The sequence below is a fragment of the Sesamum indicum genome, linkage group LG9, assembly GCF_026168435.1.
Source record: "Sesamum indicum cultivar Baizhima isolate 11 linkage group LG9, ASM2616843v1, whole genome shotgun sequence".
Lineage (NCBI taxonomy): Eukaryota > Viridiplantae > Streptophyta > Magnoliopsida > Lamiales > Pedaliaceae > Sesamum > Sesamum indicum.
The window spans coordinates 14,159,071-14,183,915 of record NC_142665.1 but is presented as its reverse complement, the minus strand read 5'-3'; the positions used below and the strand labels follow the sequence as shown (position 1 = coordinate 14,183,915).

The following is a 24,845-nucleotide window of genomic DNA, read 5'->3' as shown; positions in this document are numbered from 1 at the left end:
GACTATTTATTTATTTTGGACAATAAATTCAATTTTCTTCTCTTTTTATTGCCTAAAAAAGCAAATATAGTGGAATAAAGGTAATTCATAAATGATATGACAAATATAATTATATAAGGCATATAAATTATTTACAAAAATTTATAAACATTAAAATTCAAAATCATTGAACTATAAATAATGACAAAGAATATAATTATATAAAGAATATAATTATGCGTGTGTGTAACAAGCCAATAGATAATTGATATCTTACTACTTAACATATATACTACATTAAAATACTTGGTCTACTTAATAGTTTTTCTAGCAATATGATTAAATTCTTAATTGATCTTTAAATTAAATAATCAATTAAAATTTTAATTTGTAGCACTCCAATTCGTTCCATCAATTTTAAAATATTTTTTCCCACAACAGGACAAATAAAATAAAAAATTTAATTAATAAGTAAAACAAATATAAAATAAATGAAATAATGGCGACTTTCTCATTACAAATAATTTTTAATATATTAAATAATAAATAATTATTATTATGCAATATAATTTGCATATAAACCATTTCCATCGAAATCCGATTATCATATAACATCAAAGTTAGAATTCAACTACTAACTTGATTTTACATAAATTAACTAATTACAAAATTACTATACATAATTTAACAATCTATTATTATAAGAAAGAGATATAATTGTCATCACAAAAAAGAAGAAATATAAAAAATGACATGCGAATAAATTAAAAACTAAAAATTAATTATAAAATTATTTAACGCCAGTCATAAATGAAGAAATATAATAGCAAATCATTCACAAATTTATAATATACACAATAACTTACTATGCTTTTTATTTACAGTTATATATATTATTATATTATACTATAATAAAAGTGTGAACACCACTTATGTATTATTGATACCCTTTTAAATAATAAATGAGAGTGTATGAGGATAGATCTATTCTCACCTTTTTGGCTGGAAGGTTTTGTTCAACAACTGTATTAATCACCCGCCAATTCTTATGCTGTCAAAGAATTGTATAAGCGAGAAGGAAGTTACTTCAATGTGAGTCCAAGCACTCAAGCAAGAACACAATCTCTACCACAAGAGCAGATTAACTGTATTAATCTCTACCAGAATCTATTCTCACCTTTTTGGCTGGAAGGTTTTGTTCAATAACTGTATTAATCACCCGCCAATTCTTATGCTGTCAAAGAGTTGTATAAGCGAGGAGGAAGTTACTTCAACGTGAGTCCAAGCACTTAAGCAAGAATACAATCTCTACCACAAGAGCAGATTAACTTTACAAGAGTTCTACAATATGTTAGTTGATTATATATGCTGTGAACAAGAAAGTTGAAAATGGAGAACAGCAGAGTTTCAGCAGCAAAAAAGCAATTATGCAAGGTGGTAGAACACAAACGCTATTATGATTAGATAAATTAAATCAGAGCAGCAAAAACAATGAAGAAATACGCTCCAATTAATCAAAAATCCAAGAAAATGAGAACCCAACAACACAAATCATTGGGGGACAAATGATAAAAATGATATGATAGCATATGAATAGTCACCTGCACCACGGAACACGAATACTAAAGCACTTCCGGTCACATCACCGTGGTCTTCTCACCAAGTGTAGCAAATGTAACTGAAAGAAAATTATGTGATAAACTTCATTGGAAGGGTTTAAAAGAAAGATGGAAGACAAAAAAGAAAGAAAAAGAAAGAACTATAAATTAGAGGGCGACAGGACAAATTTGATGAAGTTGCACATGCGACGGGTACCATAACATATGTTGGATGAGAAACCACAAATGCGAGTACTTTTACAAAGTTACAAACATTATGTATAGTCCGCAAATAGTGAATCTCATTTCAATTTCATGCTAAACCAAATTTACAATGGCCTGTTGATGAAAAGATAGTTTATTATATGTTTGTCATTTTCAAATTACATTTACCACAAAAGTTAAAATTCCTTAATTGGTGTACCCCCTAGATTCACAAGACGAGGTCACTGTTTCTGACTCTTATGTTCACTTATATCTGCATCACCAGCTGAGTAGATGCAGGAGATAGTAGTTTCAAAATCTAAGCCACAGCCCAACAATACAGTTTAACATAGAAAGTGGTATGAGATTACGTAAATGATCCACCAGTCAATGCAAATTTCACAAACCATAAAATATTGTCCATAGTAACCACAAACAGAAGAAAATCCCAGAGATGAACTCATTTGGATAGCATCCTATTCCCATTTAATATATTACCTAGAAGGAAGATGGCTTGGGGAACAAAATGAACATCCGTTCTCTCCCCCTAAGCAGACTTTCAATCTGCCTGAAAGTCTTTCGCAAGTTTGGCGGTGTAATTTTCTTCGTTGCCTGCAGGGAATAGTATGGAAATCAGACCACGGATCAGAGAATGGTGCAAAAAAAAGTTCAAACATCATTTTATTGCCCCTAAATTTTAAACAAAAAAAACTACAAACAAAGTCTATTTGTATTGTTTGAGTTTCAAGAGATTGCAAGATTTCTAGGACACCACGATTCGCAGGCAATCATGACACATAAATTGGTTAAAATGGACAGAATAGATGAAATATGACAAAACACAACTGCCGGATCCTCTGTTAAGCAAAGAGACAAAATGACACTAACTTCAACTTGATATTATGTTTCACTAGCTTGCTTAAGTTTAGCTGATGTATCCTTCACCTTCACCAACTGTGCAATATGTAGCCAAGTTTTAAGCCTGGATTGAGTAAAACCAGCGAAAACCAGATGAGAAATTGCCTATAGAAATTGAATAATGTATTAATTCAGATCCCCAAGATCCGAAAAGAGCTAGAGTAGTTCAATACAAGTTGACATAATGGAGACAGGAAGCACAGAGTTCATGGTGATCCTGATTGGCATCACGGTACCATTGTGGATGATACACGGGTATAGACAAAAGGATACCAATGCAAGGCCTAAACCCAATGAACTCCAATTCTCAAATTGATCAGCCTACTTAATTATTTCAAAGTTTCAGATCTAGATCTATTAACAGGTTGCATATTTCAGAGACCAAATACAATAGAAGAGTTTTGGGGGTAGCTGATTATAAACCAATCTTGAGTAGCATAATCATTCATGATAATGTGAGCATGTACTCACAGAGCTTCACAACTCAGTAAATTACCAAATGAAACAATACTTGAATAGGGGGAGCTCATACCAAATTGACTAAAAAAATGGAATATCATCAATAACGTCTATTGGAAGATTCGTTACAACAAAATATGACATCTTTTTCTGAATATTAAATTACTAAAAGATCCATTGAATTCTAAAAACCATCATATCTGTCAATTGTGTTTCACATATACTTGGTGTGCAAACTAGTTTAAAAAAAATATATGCATTTCAATATTTAATTCATGTATCACATACATTTGGCATGTAAATTATTTTCAGAACAATTCATGCTTTTCAAAAATTCATTTACACTTCATGTTTCCTGATAATCTGCAGTGTCACAACATTACCCACTATATGTATTAAAACTCATGCACTATGCCTGATCAACCCACAAATTCAGAGCATATGATCTATTATCCTGGTGGTTCTATTACCTAGATCCAAACTAGACCCCACTATTAGCTGACTTTATCCTGCCCATCCTATGCCAGAGTATGGAAGAACTCCTTAATAAGCCTGCATCTACAGTGCAAAGTAGATCAAACATACATGTGAAACGGAGATACAGAAATCTTCTCAGCAGCTTTAATTTTCTTAAGCCTAAATAAATCATTATTCACTTAGCATTCTCGCATGCTAATCAAAAAACTCACGAAACAATCACAATACCTCAAGAAAAGCTTTTAACAAGGACTTGTAAACTACTAATCCTTTTAGAGCTTTTCATTTTGGTGTGCATATTGTTTTTCCTTGTCATTTTAAAGGAAACATGGAAGATCCAACGGCTGGAAGTCATCTTTGTTGAAAGACTGACTGCTTATAATTTTTTAAAAAAGAAAGGTTAAAAGCAACAAGATTTGATGCAGCTAAATCTGATGGAAAGCAAAACCATGATTAAGCAGGGGATGGGTCAGCTGACCAACCACATAAAGCTGCCAGCCGTTGACCAATTCATGCAAAAAACACGAACTCAAAGGGTTTTAGCTACTAGTTGTTCTAAAAATTTCAGGAAAAACTCACTCAAGAATAGTCAGATAAAATGCAACACAGATTAAGGAGTCATGACTTACATCAGAGGCACTCAGTATGTCACGTACTTTGGTACAATAGGCCCCTTCTGTTGCAAATGCATGCAAAACCTACGCGAACACAGCAAAGGGATTATGACCACAAAGAGATTATGAACACAAATATATTTCTGGAGAAATTAAAAAAAAATAGAACTCAGACCACCTTGAGCAACATATCATAGGAATTCAGAACATAATTTCTTTTGCTAATTATGCACTTCTTCTGTCCAACAAGGTTGGTCTGGCATTTTATGTTAGTTCATTGCAAATGTTCTATACTTGGATATAAAGACATTTATCATTTAATCTAAAGGCACCATCTGAATTTTCCAAACCACCATGCAGAAAAGGCAGGGTATGTGTTCACACAAATCATGATATGGTACAGACCTGAATTTGAAGAACCCGGCCAATTGCTGCTTCTGACTCATTCCAGTTCATCTGTGAACAAAGCCCATTTCTTCCCCCAGCTCGCCAATCAAGAAGGCCAAGAAGAACTTCCACAAGACCAACCCTACAACAATTATATGCCATGTTACTATTGCATGACACAGAGAACATGCAACAGTAGTTTTATCAGGATGCATATCCCAATAATATTCTAAAATCAGACTCAATCACCAACCAATATCTTAGCCCAGGTGACAGATAATTGCACATTGTGGGCCGAAAATTACTTTGTATCTAATAAATACTAATTGCATGATTTGCATTACTTATGCACCCATCTTAGAAAATTTATCATGAAAACACAGATGAATTTATGCACATTGCTGTTTTATTAACCACGTCTGCACATTTCATAACAATTCTACAACTTAAAGTCTAAGGAGATATTGATGCTCACTTGAGACCCTGTGCAACAAGTGCATCTCTTGCTCGATTCCCTGCAACTACAACACGCTTTAAGGTTTCAAGAGCTAGGATGCTTCCACCTTGCCAACCAATCGCCTTCATCAGAAGTGGAACTACCTGAAGAAAAAGCTCATCAGAACAATACCAAACTTAGCAACAGATGTTTAATCAGATAAACACATCTTTTGTATGATATTTTCTTGGAGGGGAAAAAAGGGGGGCTGCTTAAAACCACAGCATACCTGGGGTGTCCCAACACTAGTGGCTGCCATAGCTTCTGCACAGGTGGTGCTAGCTGCAAGCTAATGTAGAACACGTAAACAACTAAGGCGAACTCGCTCCTGAGGAGTTTGTGAATTTTGTTGCGACGAACCATCCTCAGATACATAGGTTTCTGAAGCCATTGTTTCTCTGCTTGCTCCATGGGCTACTGCAGACACAAGTTTGGGCACATAACCAAGATATCCAACATGATCTGCAAGAGCGGGGTACATCCTGAGTAAAGAGACCAGGGCAGCAGAAAGAAGTAGAGGAAGTTCAGTGTCAACAGCTTGGCCATTATATTGTGAGGCGGCAACGGATGTAAGGTACTGATCCAGCAGCCCTTCAAGAAATCTCTTGGAATTTCTAAGTGGAAATTTGGGATCTTTCAGGAATAACCTAACATAGATCCCTCCAACCTAGACAGCAATACATCATGTAAGTCATTAAACAGAATTAGCGTTCTTTAGAACATCCATGTAATCAATCAAAAACAAAAGAGTACATCTGCAGCACAAAGCAGTTATACCTGAGGTTCATTTCTCATCTCCTGTTGGCCAGAGGCCTGCTCAGGTACATCCCAATCAACAACACGTCCTTTCACCTGTTCACGGTACAGATCCGAAGCCATAGTTGCTATTTGTGCAGACAATGATGCAGCCATTGCTGGAGTCCAGACAAGTTCAGGAGTTTCTGTTGTTTGTTCAAGAGCAGTCACAACTGCTTCAGGCAGAAATCCTGCCAGAGTTATCGCCACTCTAGGCCCATGCATAGTCTGGCCAACAAGCTTCCCTAATAGCGAAGCTGCTCCGGCCCTTTGCTGCAACGGAATCTCTTCTATACAAAATTTCTATTTTAGAGCACAAGATAGAATTCTTAAGAAACCGCTATCTATGAGATCAGCATACCTTGTATTGGCAAGGGAACTTCAAGAATGAAAACCACCCCTCCATGCTTTGCAGCTGCCCAAGCTAGCTCCGGCGTGCTTGCCAAGGCATAGAGAACATGCAAAGCTCCTTCACGGCAGCTGGGAGATGAGTGAAGCAACTGTAATAAAATAAGCAGACCAGAGCTATCTGCGACCATTGCTTCCACACAAGGTGCATATGTTGTTAACCGTGATAAAACAAGTAGACATAGCTGAGGAATGTTGCTTGATGAAGAAACAGGAAGAGAAAAGCATTCAAAGAGGGGCAATAGCTTCTCCTTTGTGGAGACCACTGAAGCTAAATTCGGATTCTTTGTCAACAAGTGCTGAAATTACAGAAATTACAGAAAAAAAGGTGTCAAGGGTGACTAAACAAGTGTCAGACGAAAAACCACCAGACTTCTACCTGAAGGGATAGCAGACTGTATTGAAGATTTTTAACTAGTTCGAAATCCTCCCTCTCCAAGCTTTTCCCATCAAGTGATGCCGAAGAATCATCAGAAGAATCCTGCTCGGCAGATCCATCAGTGGTTACATCACTATTAACATGAGTATCCATGCTTGCAGCGGGTTCATTATGGACAAGATGTGATATAAAATCAACAAGGTCAAGACAGAAGTCCTCAGGATTAGTAATTTCAAAATCTGGTTGATCATTATAGACTCTCAATTATACGTTGCCAATATAGAGCTCCTTAGATAATGCTTCATAAACAAAGGAATGCGAATCTTTAAGGTCATATGAACCATGATGACTAAGGCTTGCACGCTGCTCTTCCACAAATTTCAATAGTTTTGCTCGAGTGGAGGAATTCCAGATTATCTGTGCAAATGAAAGATCAAGTGAAACTATGTCATGATATCTGAGAGTCCCACAAGGTCATCAACTATGGATATAGAGCATCTACAAATGGCCATCACTTGGAACTACAGAACATTTTCAATCTAGATAGTTATGAAAAGTAACACCCACACCCCAATTATTATCAGAAAGACAACCTATATATAGATTAGAATTATAGCTTGCACATAACAGATACCCTTTTCTTAATCATTATGCAAAAAAACTAAACCTTCAGGCTCGTGAAAAGAACTTCTGGTGCTAAAGCTTCTTTTTTTTTTTTTTGTTTTTTTTATGGGGTGGGGAGGAGGAAAATGTGCAAATAGGTTTGCATATCAAACATAAGAAATGCATGGAAACTTCACAACTAGTCATAGATAGGAAGGGCATAGATTTTAAGACCCAACACCAAATTTCTTTGATCTGACAAGATAGATATACGGAAGAAGATACTCTATTAGATGCAAACAAATAACCTCTTCCCTTAAATAACCAATAGTTGACCTGCAAGACATTCTTTGAATTAAATACTACGTCCAGTGCAAAAGATAGTTCAAAGGAAAATTAAGTTCTCTAGATTTAAATGCAGAACGTCCAGAAAACATCCATGCCACCACCACACCAGGATTTGCTAGTAAAAAAGTAAATCGGGAAAAGAAAAAAAAATGAAACTTGAATCAGTTATAGAATCTTCATGACAACTACATACCAAGTAGTTAAAGCCAATTTGAAACCTTTTAATAACACAAAGATGTAGAACATATTGCTTTCCTCTCTTTTTTCCCTCAGTTATCTACTTCTAAAAGAACCAACAAAGTACTTATAAAAGAAGAAGAAGCAAGTATTGCCTACATATCAGAAAAGGTATGTTAAGAAACCTGCCCTGTTATAGTGCTCTGAGTTTCACAACATTCAAAGAAAATATGCAGATACTGATGCAAGAAGATGAGGCAATGCTCAAGTAGCACCCAATATGTTTTTTCTTTGTCAAAATGCAAAATCTGCAGCCTTTACCTCAGGGGACTCCAAGTTTGAGTTTAATGTGAATAGGAGGTCTTTTGCTAATTTATTTTTCAGCATGCTTGCAAGTTTAGGGGTTAGTAAAGCTCTAAGGGCATCAACTGCAGCCTGATTGTAGGGTGTCGGGATCTCCTCGTCAACCAAACCACTAAGCCTTGACAAGGCATGAGATGCTTTTACAGCATGTATTTTTTTGCTATTTGAACGCTAGTTCCAACACCATGTGCATCTGTCTTATCTGATTCCTCCGTCGTCGAATCATATTGGAGCAACAATGGTATAAGATACCTGAACAAACAAAAAGTGACCCTATAAAACCACAAGTTTCTGAAATGGACCTGGATTCAAACAAAATAATCCACCTGAGAAAGACCATAACATCACCATAAAGCAGTTTGCAACAGTGGAGTTGTTTTTAAGATATAACAGGCACATAGCAGCTGATGCAGAGGCCTTCAAGTTCACAATGTTCATAAACCATAAACTTCCACAGTGACGTAGAATAAAGAAATTTTGTCTTTCAAAGAATAGTCACCATAAAGTACCTTCAACACAATAGTTCCAAGATTTTGTTCAATTTTAAAAGAAAGTTGGACTCTCTTCGCAAGCAAATTGACTCGACAAAAGGTACCAAACAAATAAACATTAACTCTATGAACCCTCAAGTTTGTAAATGGACCTCGATTCAAGTAACAGACCACAAGAGAAAACTATAACATCAAGGTACGGCAGTTTTTTGAGAAACATCGGAATGGTTTTTGTAAGATGTAACACTCATGTACCAGCTGATGCAGTGGCTTCAAAATTCATATTGTTCATAAACCTTAAGTTTTCACACTTCACATAGAAAAAGTACATTCTGGCATTCAAGGAATAGTAACTACAAAGCATCTTCAACACTAGAGTTCCAACATTTTGTTCAATTTAAAAAATAAATGACCACCTTCACAAGCAAATAAGTTTTCTATACAAGCTCAGAAAGACAGAGAAAATGCCAGCAACAAAGTCATCCACATGAGCACAAAGAGCATTATAAATAGACCAATATGGGTAATTTCATTATTCAATATCTATATATGAGCTACGAAGAATTATATGCGCAAAAGAGTGAAAAGTAATGAAAGAATAGAAGCTAAGTCACTGAGCAATATGTCACTTGGAGCCAGGTTAAGCGACAAATATAAAAGGATGGTCAAGAAATCCATAACAGAAACAGTAGTGTTCAGCAAAGTTCTGTAAACTTCCAGAAACTAGAATCTCATGCTAGAAAACTGATGAAAGCATAATCATAACAATATAATGATCTATCTTACCACAGTACACCAGCCTTCAGAAGGGCATTTTGAATTTCAGAGGAGATAGAAAGGTGAGCAATGGTCTGCAGGGCAGCATCAATAGCAGCAGGAACAAGCTCAAGTTCAGTGCAATGAACAATGTCATCAACTAATCCTGAAAATTCGAGCATCTCAGTTCTCGCACTTTCAAACTGACTCAAAACTGAAAAGGTTCGCATTATGTTAGCAACAATAGTAGTGGACGGTTCAGTGGCAGGAGTTGTTGGTTGGACCACACACATGCAACGGGAAAGGAGGGTTGCAAGAAGAGGTATTCCACCATCTCTCACAAGCTCTTCACCATTCAATGATGAAGACTCGCACCTGATAGTTAAATATGTGGAAATAGCATAAGCAAAAGTACATTTACAAAGTACTTATCTAAAGAAGAATGATATGGAAATTAAAGGCAGATGATGAATTTACGTCAACCAAACAAGCTCCGAGGATGCAACTAGAAGATGTGCTCGATCAGCGGAAAGAAAATTGTATATCCAGCATATTTGAATGGCATCAATAAAATCCCATATCACCTATATATAATACACTGGCCCTTTAAGAGAAGCAACAACCTCCAAGTCTGGGACCTTGCAATTCTTGCATGGTCACCTAAGGGAGAGGAATAAGAAAGCAGTAGATCACTAAAGAGAAAATATGAAACATAGAACTCAAATATGAAGAAATACAACCAATTAAAGAGGATTGCATTCCGGCCAAAGACATGCCTCATATGTAGGGTTCAACTTAGGAATTTTGTCCAACTTTGCTGATCACATTCCAAGAAGTTTACTGATTGCAGAATGAAATATTAGATGGAGGCAACAAAACCAAAGGGAAACATATGTAAGTTGTCCAAACCTCATAGGAAAACCCTATGATTTACATTTTCACTCTTCCGCAAAAGCCACTTAAATCTATATATTTAAATTTATTCTTGGTCCACACCTTAAATTGAGGTAGTATCATATCTAAGAAGTACATATATATATAGTCCCGTGTCCTTCCTAGTTCCAAGATATATTTAAAACCAATATTGATATCCATTTATATGTGGAAAAAAGCATTTGGCCCATCTTGACAGCATAAATACCTTTAGAGCACTTTCTACCAGTCAATAAACAGCTTAATTGTGAAAACGCGTCTAAACAAGTCGACTAATTCATTTGAAATAAGATCTGGCAGCTGGCAGCTTATAAGATCCCTTGTCTATATGTTCTTTTTTTTTTCTCAAGCTTAATCATATGGTCTCCGTTTTTTATGAGTAATGACAGATCCTCACACAGGATCAAGGAATTTGGCATACCTGCAAGCACTCATAAGCTTTCTGCACTGCCAGAAACTTCTCCCTCCCTTTAGGATTTTTGTCTGGATGATACTTCATTGCAAGTTTCCTATACTGTCTCTTGAGCTTTTCCTCATCAATATACTCAATCTGCTTTGATATATTAGGTATCTCCTCAACTGACTCAAAACTTGGCTTCTTAGGGGCGTCGTCTCTGGATACTTCATCAATGGAAATCTCTAGTATCTTGCAAGCTTCTTCTTCAGAAAGGTCCATTGGCCTTCGACTTAACTCTTCTCTCCACATTACTACCAATGATTGCAGAAACTCAACATGTTCAACAATAGGCCAATTAGGAAATCTAATTTCATCACATAAGTTTCGAAGATAATACCGATCACCACATTTCATCTTTCAGCTCTGGATATGTCACTGGTGGCATTGGAGCATAGTCATATAAGGAATGACAATGCTGTGACAATTTCTGAGGGAAATCACCAAGATGCTGAAGAACCTAATCAAATAAAACTGAGAGTTAAATGCAGGACTTATTTGCATTGAGGTTGACTCAAGTACCACCATGTTTTAGAATGTAAATACTAAATGTTAACAAAAGATGCTTGGGGTGAAAGAGAAGTAGCAAACTCCAGTTGGAGATTCAGGGCTACCTGACGGATCAGATTTTCTGCTCGCATCTTGTGTGTCCAAATAATCTCAGGAGTGTCGGAATCAGAAACCATTGCTGCGGCAAAAGCAACTGGGCCACTACGTTCCAGTACATAAAGCAATGACTCAGGTAAGAGGCCGCCCAAAACACTTCGTTTCGCCAAAGGTAGAGAAGAGGAAACAGCAGCTTCCTCACCACCATGAAAAGCTTGATAAACATGAGTCACTGAGAACAGTTGGGCAATTGAAAGAAGATTAGATCCAGGGTAAGCCAGGGCAAAAGAAAATGCGCCTGTACTGTGTAATCGGATCATTGCTTTTGGGTTCCTAGTAACTATAGCTTTCAGCAGAGCAGCAGCAGCAGCATCAACAATAGTTGGTTCACCAGAAAGCATTGCCTGCACATAAGAAATAGAGGAAAGAGTTTGGTTCATTAACCGAAGCACTGAAATTGAGAAACAATGTGCATATTGATGGAGCCACCATCGAGCCACTGCCTAGTTCAGCTTAAAAACAAAAGAAAAAATAACGAAAACATCTCAAACCTCTGTGGAAGGCAAAAAAAGGAACAAAAGTTACCCCACTTCCAAAGTGAAAGTGTTACAATCTAATTACCATGAAAAGGCACAAGAGAATATGAAAAGTTGCATCTTTAAAACACCAGGAGTTTAAGGATACTAGTACACGTGGATATCCTAAGTGCATATTACACGGAAACTATATCTCAGTATAAGGAGGTGCAACAATTCCAGTGACCCTTCTACAGTTGTTTGCTCAATCAGTCTCCAATGTGCATCTCATGTGACAATAAGCATAAATACCGGACAACTGACTCCAATTTTAAATGGCTTGCAAGGCGACCGGTTTATTGTAGGATAAAGCTCTGATCCTATTTTACTCTACGTGCCACACATCAATCTTTTATGTAACCAAGCTCATAACCAAAGGAATGCTTTAAGGGGCCCAGTGCTTTATGTACATGAAAGAATGGCCTGCTCGTTGAAGCGAGTAAAGATTGAGGGAAGGGAAAAACAAAATGAACAGCCCTTCATAATTCTTTTGAACCAACTTGTACCAGATCTACATACAAGCAAAATTTAGAACTCTTTTAACAGAAGCCGGAAATGCTGTACCCCACCCTTGCATATCCATCAACATAATCCTCGACTTATTATCCCTAAGCGAATACAAATCATAGAACTGCCAGATTGAAAATCTCAAATATTTGAGGACAAAGGTTGATGGAACTTATTTGAAACCACATATCAACCTTTACATTTTTCAGGCTCTCCATGTAAATAAACAAAAGATACAATAATAAGCATAACTTTCTGCGCTTTTAGCAATTTTTTATTCTAATAAGTCTGAGTAGATTTTTCAGTTGGCCAAATTGGGACAAGAGCACACACAACCAATAGAAGGACAGGCACTTAAAATATTACTTGTGCAATATGTGGAAGACAACGTGAGCTTGACAAGATCCTCTTTACTCTGGGGGTTGGTGTAACAATCTCTCCAGCATCATCTATATCTGAATGAGCGGCTACCATACTGTGTGCAACATGGACAATGCCACATCTCCTAAGCCCGTTTTAGGAACATTGTAAAACAAGCATACCCAACTATAGGTAGGTGTATCAAGTAAAGACTCCTTCCATGTCATTATTTGTCCCTTTGGCGCAGGAAAAACAGAAATTTCTCTACCATAGATATCCTATTTAAATAACAAAGTAAATAAGAAAGAACCTCGTTCAGTAACTAATTAATAATATATCTAGTCTAAGAAATGTAGATGATCATAAGAGCGAAAAATTCTTCGTTATCACAGTAGAAATTACTTTATTTCACATTCTGTGGCGAAAAACTGCAACAGAATGATCATGATCATAGTCTGTAGTCCAGTAATTAGTCTCTATTGAAACTAGATACAAATTCAACTCCATCCGTTCAGCAGTAGTTTGATATATAAACAACACTTCAGAGCTATTGAAGATCCCCAAGATCCGCAAAGAGCTAGAGTAGTTCAATACAAGTCAGCAGACATGATGGAAACAGGAAGCACAGAGTTCATGGTGATCCTGATTGGCATCACGGAACCATTCTGGATGATACAGGTATAGACAAAAGGATACCAATTAAAGGCCTAAATCCAATGAACTCCAATTCTCAAATTGAACAGCCTGCTTAATTATTTCAAAGTTTCATATCTAGATCTATTAACAAGTTGCATATTTCAGAGACCAAATACAATAGAAGGGTTTTGGGGGTAGCTGATCATAAACCAATCTTGACTAGCATAATCATTCATGATACATGTACTCACAGAGCTTCACAACTCAGTAAATTACTAAATGAAACAATACTTGAGCACGAGCTCATCACTTTCAATCTTACCCAAACTGACTAAAAAACGGAATATCACCAATAACGTCTACATAAGACCAAACTGTATAGAATATCCTAAATGTAGCATCAAACATCCCATCCCACAACAACGGACCAGAGCATTGTCCAATAGTTAGATGCCAAAATCCCAGAGATTGCAATTGCATGCTCATGTACATAAGTTCAAAATTTACCTAGCAACAGGCATATCATAATTCGAGAAAGGAATAGTAAAAGAATATGGGGACAATATGTCTACTGTTGTAGACGATTTTAGTATATTGCCATTATTGCACTCAAAAAATCAAAACCATCAAGCATCCTCTAAAATGCTCTCATACTTTATGACTTAGAGATATCCACCAACTTACCTTCATTTAGCTCCAACTAACATGCATCATTCTACAGCGCGACACAGTAATTAGCATTCCAATTGTGATCAAAAGTCATATATTACATAAATGAAGCAATTATTTGCATATATTTCAATTTTAAATAATAATTATTATCTTACCATAGGTTTCTGCACAGGGGCATAACAAGAAAAGGAATGCCGGTAAAATACTAAATTTCCAAGAGACCAATTCTGGGTGATACCAGAAGAGGATCACACATAAGAAAAGAAAACGAACCTAGAACATAACGAGACTGCAAGATCATATGATAACTGGAAGCGAGACACCATTGGACGACACCTAATAGCTGCACTATGTATTGCAGCTTCTCTTGCAACACTCGACGATTCAGTACTAGCCATATCAGCAGCATCTCCACAATAATATTCTAAAACAATAAGATCGAATAAACAGAATAAGCACTTTAATTTCACATGGTGATATTAAATAACTTCTCTAGATAGATCAACATAAATATCGATAGGAATTAAGCCAGTACAAGTGACTTACCAGGACTGAACCCCGAGTGATAAGCTCTTGGGAAGTGACAACAAATTCTCGAGCTTTTTGCACCAGTAGTCAAGAAAAACATTGATTTAAGAGAGTGACTTACAATGCAACCAAAGATTAAATCACTAAAGATGCAGAACAACAAAAAGTGCTCACAGACCTAATATTAACAAATGATGGTATCTAATTGTATCTGTTGATTTTCAATGGATAAGAAAATCCCTAGCAGAATGCTAAGTCCTCAAAGGTACCTAAAAGATTTTTACAGTACTTATGTTCCATATATTCTTCTCATGATGTAATCTTTTTTTCATTTAAAACACCTTGCTGCGAGCGCATAACTCAATACCACCCAATATCTATTGTCGAGTATGGACTTGAATTTTACTCCTTCAACACTTCAAGAGCATAAAAAGATAAATGCAGGAGAGCACTAACACACCTAGCCCCTCAAAAGAATAGCTCGCGCTACCAATGAACTAATGAATGGGTTCTGCATAAGACTGTAGGGGACAAATGATAAACATGATATGATAGCATATAAATAGTCACCTGCACCACGGAACACCAGCACTAAGAAGCACATCCAGGGACATCATCTGGTGTTCTCACCAAGTGTAGCAAATGTAACTGAAAGATATCTGATGAACTTCATTAAAGAGTTTAACAGAAAGATGGAACACAAAAAAGGAATCTGATACATTGATACATACCTGGATAAACTGCATTCATGGGCCAGTAAAGATTATAAGTGAAAAATTTATAATACTTGTCTATATGCAGCATGGTAGACTTCTTTAACTCTTACATGCAAGCACATACATTTTCCTTTTAAGGGGCGGTCATGTAAGATGCACTACTGCTATATACTGAACTTGCACCCTCACCGTGCTGGGATGGCAGTCTAAAGGGAATAATTCATAAGAATAAAGAAAACTATAATAATATAGAATTTAAATATTGTTACAATAAATACAAGGCCAGAATCTATCTCCTCCTCCTCCCAACCAAAAATAGTAGTCACATAAGAAAAGGCATGCCTAAAGTAGAGGATTTTACACACAAAAATTTTCAGCACCAAGAAATATGACAATTTTTTAATAAATCAATAAAGAAAAGAAAGGACTGCCGCAATGTCTTTAAAGTTATTGCCTCCAACAGAATGAAATACTATGTGCACATAATCTCAAAACACAAACGCCACAATACATTATGCAAATGCTAACTTATCATAACGAGGGTAAGAGGCAAATCACATCACAACACTTCGTTTTGCCAAGTATAGAGGAGGACAATCAAGCTTCCACAAAATCTATGGATTTCTAAATGTTATCATCCTCGATGCTAACACAATACCCTTTTATCTCCTTACATCTACCTAGTCGGGACGGATTTCGCATTTCTTTCTTTTCTTTGGCCACTAATGATTTTTTTTTCTTTTTTCTTCCCCTTTTGCTTTAGTCACGGCTTTTTTTTTTCTTTTTTTTCCTTTGTTTTTGCCCGTGACTTGTGTCCTTTAGGCCGTTTTCCGGTCTTTTGACGCGAATGACAACACTTGTGGTGAAGGCACCCGGTTACTCAACCAAAAAACGTCGCATTCTGGCCTTTTGACGCGAATGACAACACTTGTGGTGAAGGCACCCGGTTACTCAACCAAAACACGTTTTACCTAAAGTGCTTTGCATACTCATAGCTCCGGCCACCGTTTTACGTGAATAACAACATTTGTGATGAAGTTACCCAGTTACTAAGTGACCTAAACCAGCGGAGTAGATGTAATTTCCTTTTTCTTACTTTCCATTCTTTCTTTCTTTTTTTTCGGAAGGGGAAGGGCCTTTGAATTTTTATGCATGTCCCATGTTAGGGATATAAGGATCAATCGGGTAGAGTTTTAGCAAACAAATATAATCTCACAAGAATCCTAAGATTTAGTAGAAGCAAAGATATTCCAACTCTCTTTCAAAGCAATTCAAAATGCATGAAATTATGCCTCAACGACTCCACAGTTAATCAAAGCAACAATCACATAACACTAGTGCACATTCATGTCTCAATCTTATGGCTTCGTAAATCACATTTATTTGTCAAATTACTAAAAAAGAATATAAACAGAAGTAGTTTGATAGTAACTGGCAAAAGAAAACAAAACAAAAGTAGTTTGATAGGATAACAAAAGATAAATGAAAACTTAAAAAGAAGTTACCGGAACCATGTGTTAATTAACACTACATATATGTCATGGAATTCTTTACTTTTGAAATGGTTTTATCTCATTTGGAAGGTGAATTGGGCTGTTCAAATCAAAATTAGAATATGAGAAGTTCCATGTAATTTCAATTGAACCGAGAGTCTAATCCTAAAATGCTAATCAATTACAGACATCCCAACAATAAAATGTCTCACAGAGGTTGATATACCACAAAGAACAATACACATCGTTTACTTGAATGAGATAACATAAAAGCACAACCAAATAAAACAAAACAAGATGAGAAACACCCACACCACAGTACTAAAGTAATTGGAAACCACTAAAAAAGCATCCAACAACATTTATCAAAGGAACAAACTTGCCATAGATAAAAAGAAAATCACAACCCCATAATGTAGATGATAAATATCAAGAACTCAAGATAACAATGCAAACATATAAAGGATTGCTTGATGGATGAAATGAAGAGTGAAAGCCAAGAAAATGATCAACTTTTTACCACCATTATCACTTTGCAAAGACTTTCTAGTTTCTGTGTCATTGTTTCCAAAGACCATCTTTGCCACCCCATACACCTTCCATTCGCGTCCAGCATGCATGAAGACAAACAGATAATTTTGAAATTCCACAACCAAACTGCATGTTCACAAGAGGAATTAGTGTACTGTGCATCATTAGCCATTGTTGGATAAATAAATTACAAATAGAACTTACTTCTAAAGTCTTCATGACTCCTCCAGCTCTACCGCCTTCTTGGACCATTCCTCCGAACCTTCCGTAAACGAGTGTACAAGCTTGGTTACCTATGTGGTCCAGAAACATTGAAACACAAAGACGTTGACAAATGCATTAGATGTGGCAAATGTCTACACATATATATATATATGAACAACCAATGCATTGCTTAAAAAGATAAGTAGTTGTTAGGACGAAGCCTTAACCAACCATCAATCATGAACTGAACTTATAAGGGCATCATACAACTAAGAACAACATGAATCATTACAAACACACAAACACAGCCAAAAATGACACTCTTATAAACAAGACCGTCGTGCTTTGTTATGTTGATCGCCAGCATGGTAAGTCCTCAAAGGTACCTAAAAGATTTTGACAATACTTATGTTCCATTTATTCTCCTCCCAATGTCATTGTGCTACTAGTGCTTAACTTAATACCACCCAATCTCCATGCCCAAATATTATACTCCTTCAACCCTTCAACAACATCAAAAAGATAAACGTAGGACGAGGACCAGCCCACCCATCCACTCAAAAGAATAACTAGCCCCACCAATGAACTAATGAATTGGTTCGCATAAGTTTCAGATCTATTAACAAGTTGCATATTTTCGAGAACAAATACAATAAAAGTGTTTTGGGGGTAGCTGATCATAAATCAATCTTGAGTAGCATAATCATTCATGATACATGTACTCACAAAGCTCCATAACTCAGTAAATTACCAAATGAAACAATATTTGAGCAGAAGCTCATCAGCTTCAATATTACCCAAACTGACTAAATAGAGGAATATCACGAATAACGTCTACATAAGACCAAACTGTACAGAAAATCCTAATTTGAGGATTGTTCAAACAGCAGAAACACCTTCTCACTCACAATATGGTATTAGATGATGAATGTATTCAACTTGGAAAGGAGACTGACTGTTCGTGGTAATAACCAATAATGATAAACTGTGGAGGCCCTTAAAACCATCAGAAATTGAAGCTGGTTCTTGAATTAGAAGATAAAGAGGGATGAAAATTGGATTTGGACAGGTCAAGGGGACCAAACATCACAAAAGAAAAAGTGGCTGCCATTAAAACTTCATGTAATAGAATTCATCATTCACAAAAAGAACTAGCATGGTTCTGAAAATTAACTGTTACAAGTCATAAGAAAAGCGGAAATCTCTGCTCACCAGATGCATACGAGATTATTTGTCTTTACAATGGTGAAATATAATGAGCCCCTTGGAATGCAGCAGTGCGCAGTACATTGAGTGGTCTGAAATCAAGGGAATATGCCTTCTGAAAGCCATCCAGAATTGCCATCATTGTCAAGTTTGCAGGTCTCCTGTCTGATTCATATTCTCTTAGCAATGACACCTGAGCAACCACAGAACGCTCATGATTTAGATAAATGTTCATGTCCTACAAATTGTCACATCTTAAGAGCTGGAATAACAAAGGAAGATTACGGGATAATTATACAGACATGTACCCTCAGGTTTGGGTATTATGGATGAAACGAAAAAAAGAAAAAAAAAAAAAAAGAGGGAAAGGCCTGCGTATTGAAAAATTATGTTTCCACTCTTGCTCATATTTTACATTACATATTCCACATAAAAAACTGGATGCGGTGGGTGAATTTATGATGTAAAGTTGGACTGCATTGGGCGTCTTAATTGTTTACAACCAGATGGTGTTTTTGTAACATGCTAAAACCTTACGAGATATCTGTCATTATGCTAAGGAATGTTAGCATACCTCCCCAATATCAGATCCAACTGCAATGCCTTCAGCAATAACCTTTCAAAGAGAGAATGCATCTCCAAATCCCATATTAACTCCTTGACCAGCCAAAGGATGAACAGTGTGTGCAGCATCACCGATAAGAACAACACGTGTTAATGCATAGCTAGTACCATGATTCAGATACAATGGAAACACCATTCTTTCGGAGGCTACTTTAGTCACTCTGGGAGGAACTTCAAAACACTCATTGGCGGATACTATTGTGTCTCCAGTGAGCCAAGAGAATGCAGCTGCACCAAATAGTTGAGAATTTGGATGTGGCCATAGCCATTGTCAAGAGCACGATCTATTTCTCTCACAAAATCAACTTCTGACATGGATTTGCGGTTCAATGACTCTTCAGGGGTCATTGTCCAGACGATATTGCTGAAATTCTCCCCAATTGGCAGAAGTGCAATAGGGCCATTAGGGAGAAAACATTGCCAAGCACAATGGTTTTCCTCCATATGCTCTACAGTACATATAATTGCATTCTGAGAATATTTCCATCCAGTTGGATTTATTCCCGCTAAATCCTTAACTCGTGATTTGGACCCATCAGCTCCAACCTTCACTAAGCACCATATAGCAGGAGAGCTTAATTCAACATCTTTTAAGCATTAAGAGTAGATTGATGGTTTTTTCTTACAGATATAAGGAGAAATTTGAATAATTAAGTTCTACATGAAACTTACCACTAATTTGGCGTACAAGCTATTCCCATCACTACGTTCCAATTAGCTAAAGATCCATGAGGACTTGATGCGGATCTTGAATGTATGGTCATTGAGCTTAATCTGGAAGGATATATTTTCTGCTGGAAAGCTGTGTTCTGTAACAAGTATAATGTCACTCAAAAATAGCAAGGATACACAGTAAGATCTTCAAATTAAAGTACAAACAATTAATGAACCTTGCGAATATTATGAGTAATTGGCAAGCTTGCGGAAAATTAACAAAAAACTTTCATCAACAAACACTATTCCAGGCCTCAAGAATGCATCTTACTCTATAATAAGGAAGATGATCTCTCCTTGGAGTTACTATAGTGACAGACTATACCTCCGTCTACTGAAATTATCAAAGCCTCTGCTCCAAGTTCTCTTCATTGTAAAAAAAAAGGCGCAAAAGGAAAGTTCCAAACTACCCTCACTTAAATAAACCAATAAACAAATAAAAATTAAACAATTATGAGGACCTTCCACCTCTTTCAAGTTTACAATAGTTCCGTGCCTAATCTCCTTAGTCTGCAGAAATATAAATGTGTATCCGTTTTCAGTCTGGTTATGCTAATATGTTATTGTTATCTTTTCAAAAATGCGTATCAGAAAGTCATTCTGAAACTACAGGACTGGGCTTTAATAGTTGGTCTCCTGTGTGAAGATGTAACAATGTTTTGCTAGTGTCGGGACATGAACTCAAGAGGAGCATGACAATACTTACAGAATCAAATGTCTCTAGTGCAAGACTCTCCAAGTGACGTCGAATGACTGCATTCCCTTCACGATGGACCAGTTTTAAGTTAACCAATCCTGAAATGTCAAGGCCACCATCTGTTAACTTCTTTTCTCGGTCCTTTTCAGGAACCTCGTTGAACATCCATAATTCCGATCCTGGAGCCAAAAACGCCTCTAACACCTAAGAAATAGCACAGCAGTATAACAAACAAGTTCTACAGATAAGAATCAACGAATTCAGAAGCCTAAAGTTAAACTAATATAGCATTTGAACAAAAATTTATATCCAGAAAGTGATATTAGAGATGGTTTAAAAAGCAATTCAGTTTTGGATTAAGAACAGGGTGCGCACATTGCATGTCAACATTTCACAATCAGATGTTCAAAAAGCGATTAGCATTACAAAGGGCGTGAGAGAATGCTCTAAGATGAGCAATTAAAGGAGAAGCTGACTGAAGAACAAGACTAAGATAACATGCTTAGAATTTTTTGGGAAAGACGAAACTTAAGAAGCATATGCACAATAGATTTGTACTCATCGTATATGGTGTCAGCATCTCGTCATCCTTCACATGGGAGAGGTGCATTCTTTTGTAGTTAATAGTTAACCAAAATGAAACAGATTAACCATTTTTCTCTATAGGCCATTATGGGTACAGAGTAGATTTAATTGTCAAATAACAAATCATACTAAGTTTCATCTTATGTTGGACTTTTAACATGCTGCTGAGTATTATAAGTGCCAGACTTTAACTTGTCGAAACTGCAAGGGCCAATATTAGACTAGGAATGAACTACTCATCAACCCTACAAGTTAGATCATCCTCGTGATGACAAGCCTAAGTAGGAGCTGGAGGCTGCAGCTCAGGCTACCAATTGAGATTGAGGCATGACAAAATTATCACCTCCCCTTAGAAAATGAATTGATTGGCAATAACACTTAATTTTTTTTTATCACTTTAGCATTTTTTTTCCTACCTTTTCCACAACCAACACACACACGCTATGCATAAAGCAATTTGTCTTCAACAGCCAGGAATTGCTACAACACATTTAAATAACTTTAACCCATCAAACCACACTTAAGACGGTAAACTGAAAGAAATCTAAAAAGTGCAGTATAAGAGAGATTAATACGAAAATAAATGAAAAGTAAATGTAACAAGTAGAGAAAATCACCATAATCATATCGTCAATGTCACGTCGCCAACCACAAAATAGAATCTTTTCTGGGAATTTTGGAGGATCAATTATTTTAGGACATAGACCCTTCCGAATCTGCACGAGATATGGTGTATGAGAACCACATCGAATGGTACATGTGTATAGGGTTTAACGCATCCTGTAGAAACCATCAAACGTGTCAAATTAGAGAGTATGACCTTTGGTAATGGACCTGGGGCATATGTGTCATCATCCTCAGCTATGACAAGAATCTCATCACCTTCTCGTAAAATAGAATTATCATCTGGATTTATTTTGATCTTTCCACCATCTGCAAAAACCTTTACTCACAAGGAATTGCATCAGGAAAAGAAACGAGTACATCTTCAAAACAAAGGCCATCCACATCCGGCCATCTTTTCATATAAAACTCTGCATTTTCAAACCCCAAAATGTCTTCCCACATCTGCAAAGTCAGGACGCTATTTAAGTACACCCAAGAAAAATGAAAGAGCAAGAGCAACTGCTGATGTCATATCCACAGGCTAAAAAAAGCAACTTCAGCATTTCAAGACCTCACTTCTATTAAAAATGGAAACTGAAATTAATGAAACATTTTCAAGCAAAAAGGATGTTATAGAGGATTACATAACTGTTCATGGAATCTCTACTTCTTTCAATTTGATAAGTTTAGTGTTGATTATCAGAAGCACAGAGATTTTACTTGTTAGTTGAACAACCAGGAAGAGAAGAATAAAGTTCTGTGAGCCAATACTTAAGAAGAATCATATTTTGGATGGCTGTTGTTAATTAATGAACATAGATTTCTAGTTTTGAAGTTCACAAAGTTAAATACATAGACCGTTAGAGGATCATTCGTTTCTTACAGACTATCATAAAAAAGCACCTTGATCCACTTAACTGTTAACCAACACAAATAATCATTAAAAACATGGTTTTCAGCTGTAATTGATAACTATAATTAGTTACTCAAGGAAAAAGCAATCTTCAACTAACATGCAGCTCTAGTTCTGATTGTGTGGCAATTAAGCTACCTTATTTAAATTATTTACCAGAAATATAAGCACTGCATTCTTCATTTTTGTTTTTCTTTTTTGCGTTTTCATTTCTTCTCTTCATTCTCTCAAATATTATTCCTTGCTGTTACCAATAGAGGCATAACCATGCATGACATTGTAATTATTAGCTTTTTTCTATATGTAAAAAAACAAACATTTTCCAACATTTAAGTACCGGTAAGCATGATAACAAAGATCTATGAAGCACTTTATTCTCCACAACGCACCTAAATGAAAACCACAAACAAGATTATCTGTGAACATTACAGGTTTCATCACGGAAGGAGACAGCTGCAGAATTGTGCTTACCCTAGTATTTCTTTGTTAATGTCTCTGGCATTGTACCTTGTATATCCAAAACCAGTGTAATTCCAAACCTAGAAGAAGACATTCATCAAATTCAGATGTAAACGATTCCAACAATCCTTAGCAACATTTTCTAATTTTAAGTAGAAGAAAATTACTGACCATATGATATTATAATAGAGCAAGTTAAACGCATTAGGATTGTCAAAGCAAAAATTAAATGAAAGAAGCACTAGAAAGCAAGATAAAGATGACATGTAAGATGGAGGGAGAAAGTATTTGCAAGCAAGAAAGTGAGAGCAAACTTAGGACATCAACAGAGAGTATTCCAGTATTCCGTCTTTATCTATCAATACATGAACAATGAGAAAATATTGGGCCAAGAAGAATTGTTCAAACAGCAGTAACATTTCGCAATACCATAATTTGAGGCCTCCTTCTCGCTCTGTCTCTCCCCCTGTTTTTCTTGGTTTTCTTTACTCTGTTTTTTGGGTGAGAAATGAACACAAGAAAAAAGAAATTGAGGTGAGAGGGTTTCACCATGTGAGTGTGGGTGGGGTTTGATGACGGGGAGAAAACGGTGGTTTAAGGGTTTTTACCAGCGGGGTTTTCCTTTCTTGGATTTCTACCTACAGAACTGCGGCTTCTCTCCTTCGCCGGCTTTGGCTTTCTTGGAGGGAGAAAATGAGGGGTATTGTTTGAGGTGTGAAAAGAAGAATTGCAAGAGGTGTGACGGCCTTCCTCGTACCTGCAACATCACCCACTTGCGTCATCTGCTTCTCCACATTCAGCAACATCTCAATTTTCGCCTCCATTTTCCTACAAAATTAAACCAAAACATTCGATAAATAACAGCACGAGATACAAAATGGGTAAGCCAACAATAGCGTATAAGCTAATTGGAAATCAGGAACGGACATTTGCTTACCATTTCAATCGAATAGATACGACCAATTGGGGAATTTTTCGTGCAATCGATGAAAAACAAAACCCTAGAGAGAGAGAAAGAGGAGAGTGTTGAAGTATGTTTTACCATGCGACCATCTTACAGCTAATAAACCTTTTACAAAATTATAAAATTTTTATTATACATTTTGACCCCTAAATTATGTTTATTATAACAAAAGTCTCCGTAAAAAAATAATTTAGTGTTGACAGAACAAAAATAACCTTTCAACATATTTTTATATTTTTTGTTTTACTTCCTAAGTATATTTAATTAAAAAATCTCTCTCAAAACTACTTTTAGTAATTTTAAAATTTTTACTCAAATTTTTATTTAAACAATAATGTTCAGAATGTATAGCTTTATATAAACTATATAATACATAAAAAAATTTACAAGTTCAATATGAAAATATGTTT

General features: G+C 36.2%; 2 pseudogenes across 2 annotated transcripts; both read right to left on the bottom strand.

Annotated features, from left to right (window-relative positions):
- Nucleotides 1-452: 452 nt before the first annotated feature.
- Nucleotides 453-18,866, bottom strand: LOC148786902 (dnaJ homolog subfamily C GRV2-like; annotated as a pseudogene). The gene is made up of 19 exons (XR_016067298.1): nucleotides 15,294-18,866; nucleotides 14,742-14,794; nucleotides 12,894-14,619; nucleotides 11,454-11,849; nucleotides 10,807-11,299; nucleotides 9,930-10,112; nucleotides 9,483-9,827; nucleotides 8,164-8,457; nucleotides 6,715-7,131; nucleotides 6,289-6,634; nucleotides 5,910-6,217; nucleotides 5,362-5,799; nucleotides 5,112-5,236; nucleotides 4,655-4,778; nucleotides 4,265-4,333; nucleotides 2,280-2,393; nucleotides 1,581-1,657; nucleotides 1,157-1,213; nucleotides 453-1,030 (listed from the first exon to the last, which is right to left on the bottom strand). The product of XR_016067298.1 is annotated as a dnaJ homolog subfamily C GRV2-like (transcript).
- On the bottom strand, nucleotides 18,851-24,503 carry LOC105179714 (uncharacterized; annotated as a pseudogene). Its single transcript, XR_016067369.1, has 7 exons — nucleotides 24,409-24,503; nucleotides 23,901-24,299; nucleotides 23,484-23,551; nucleotides 23,350-23,401; nucleotides 20,170-20,306; nucleotides 19,448-20,043; nucleotides 18,851-19,066 (listed from the first exon to the last, which is right to left on the bottom strand). The product of XR_016067369.1 is annotated as an uncharacterized LOC105179714 (transcript).
- Nucleotides 24,504-24,845: the final 342 nt, after the last annotated feature.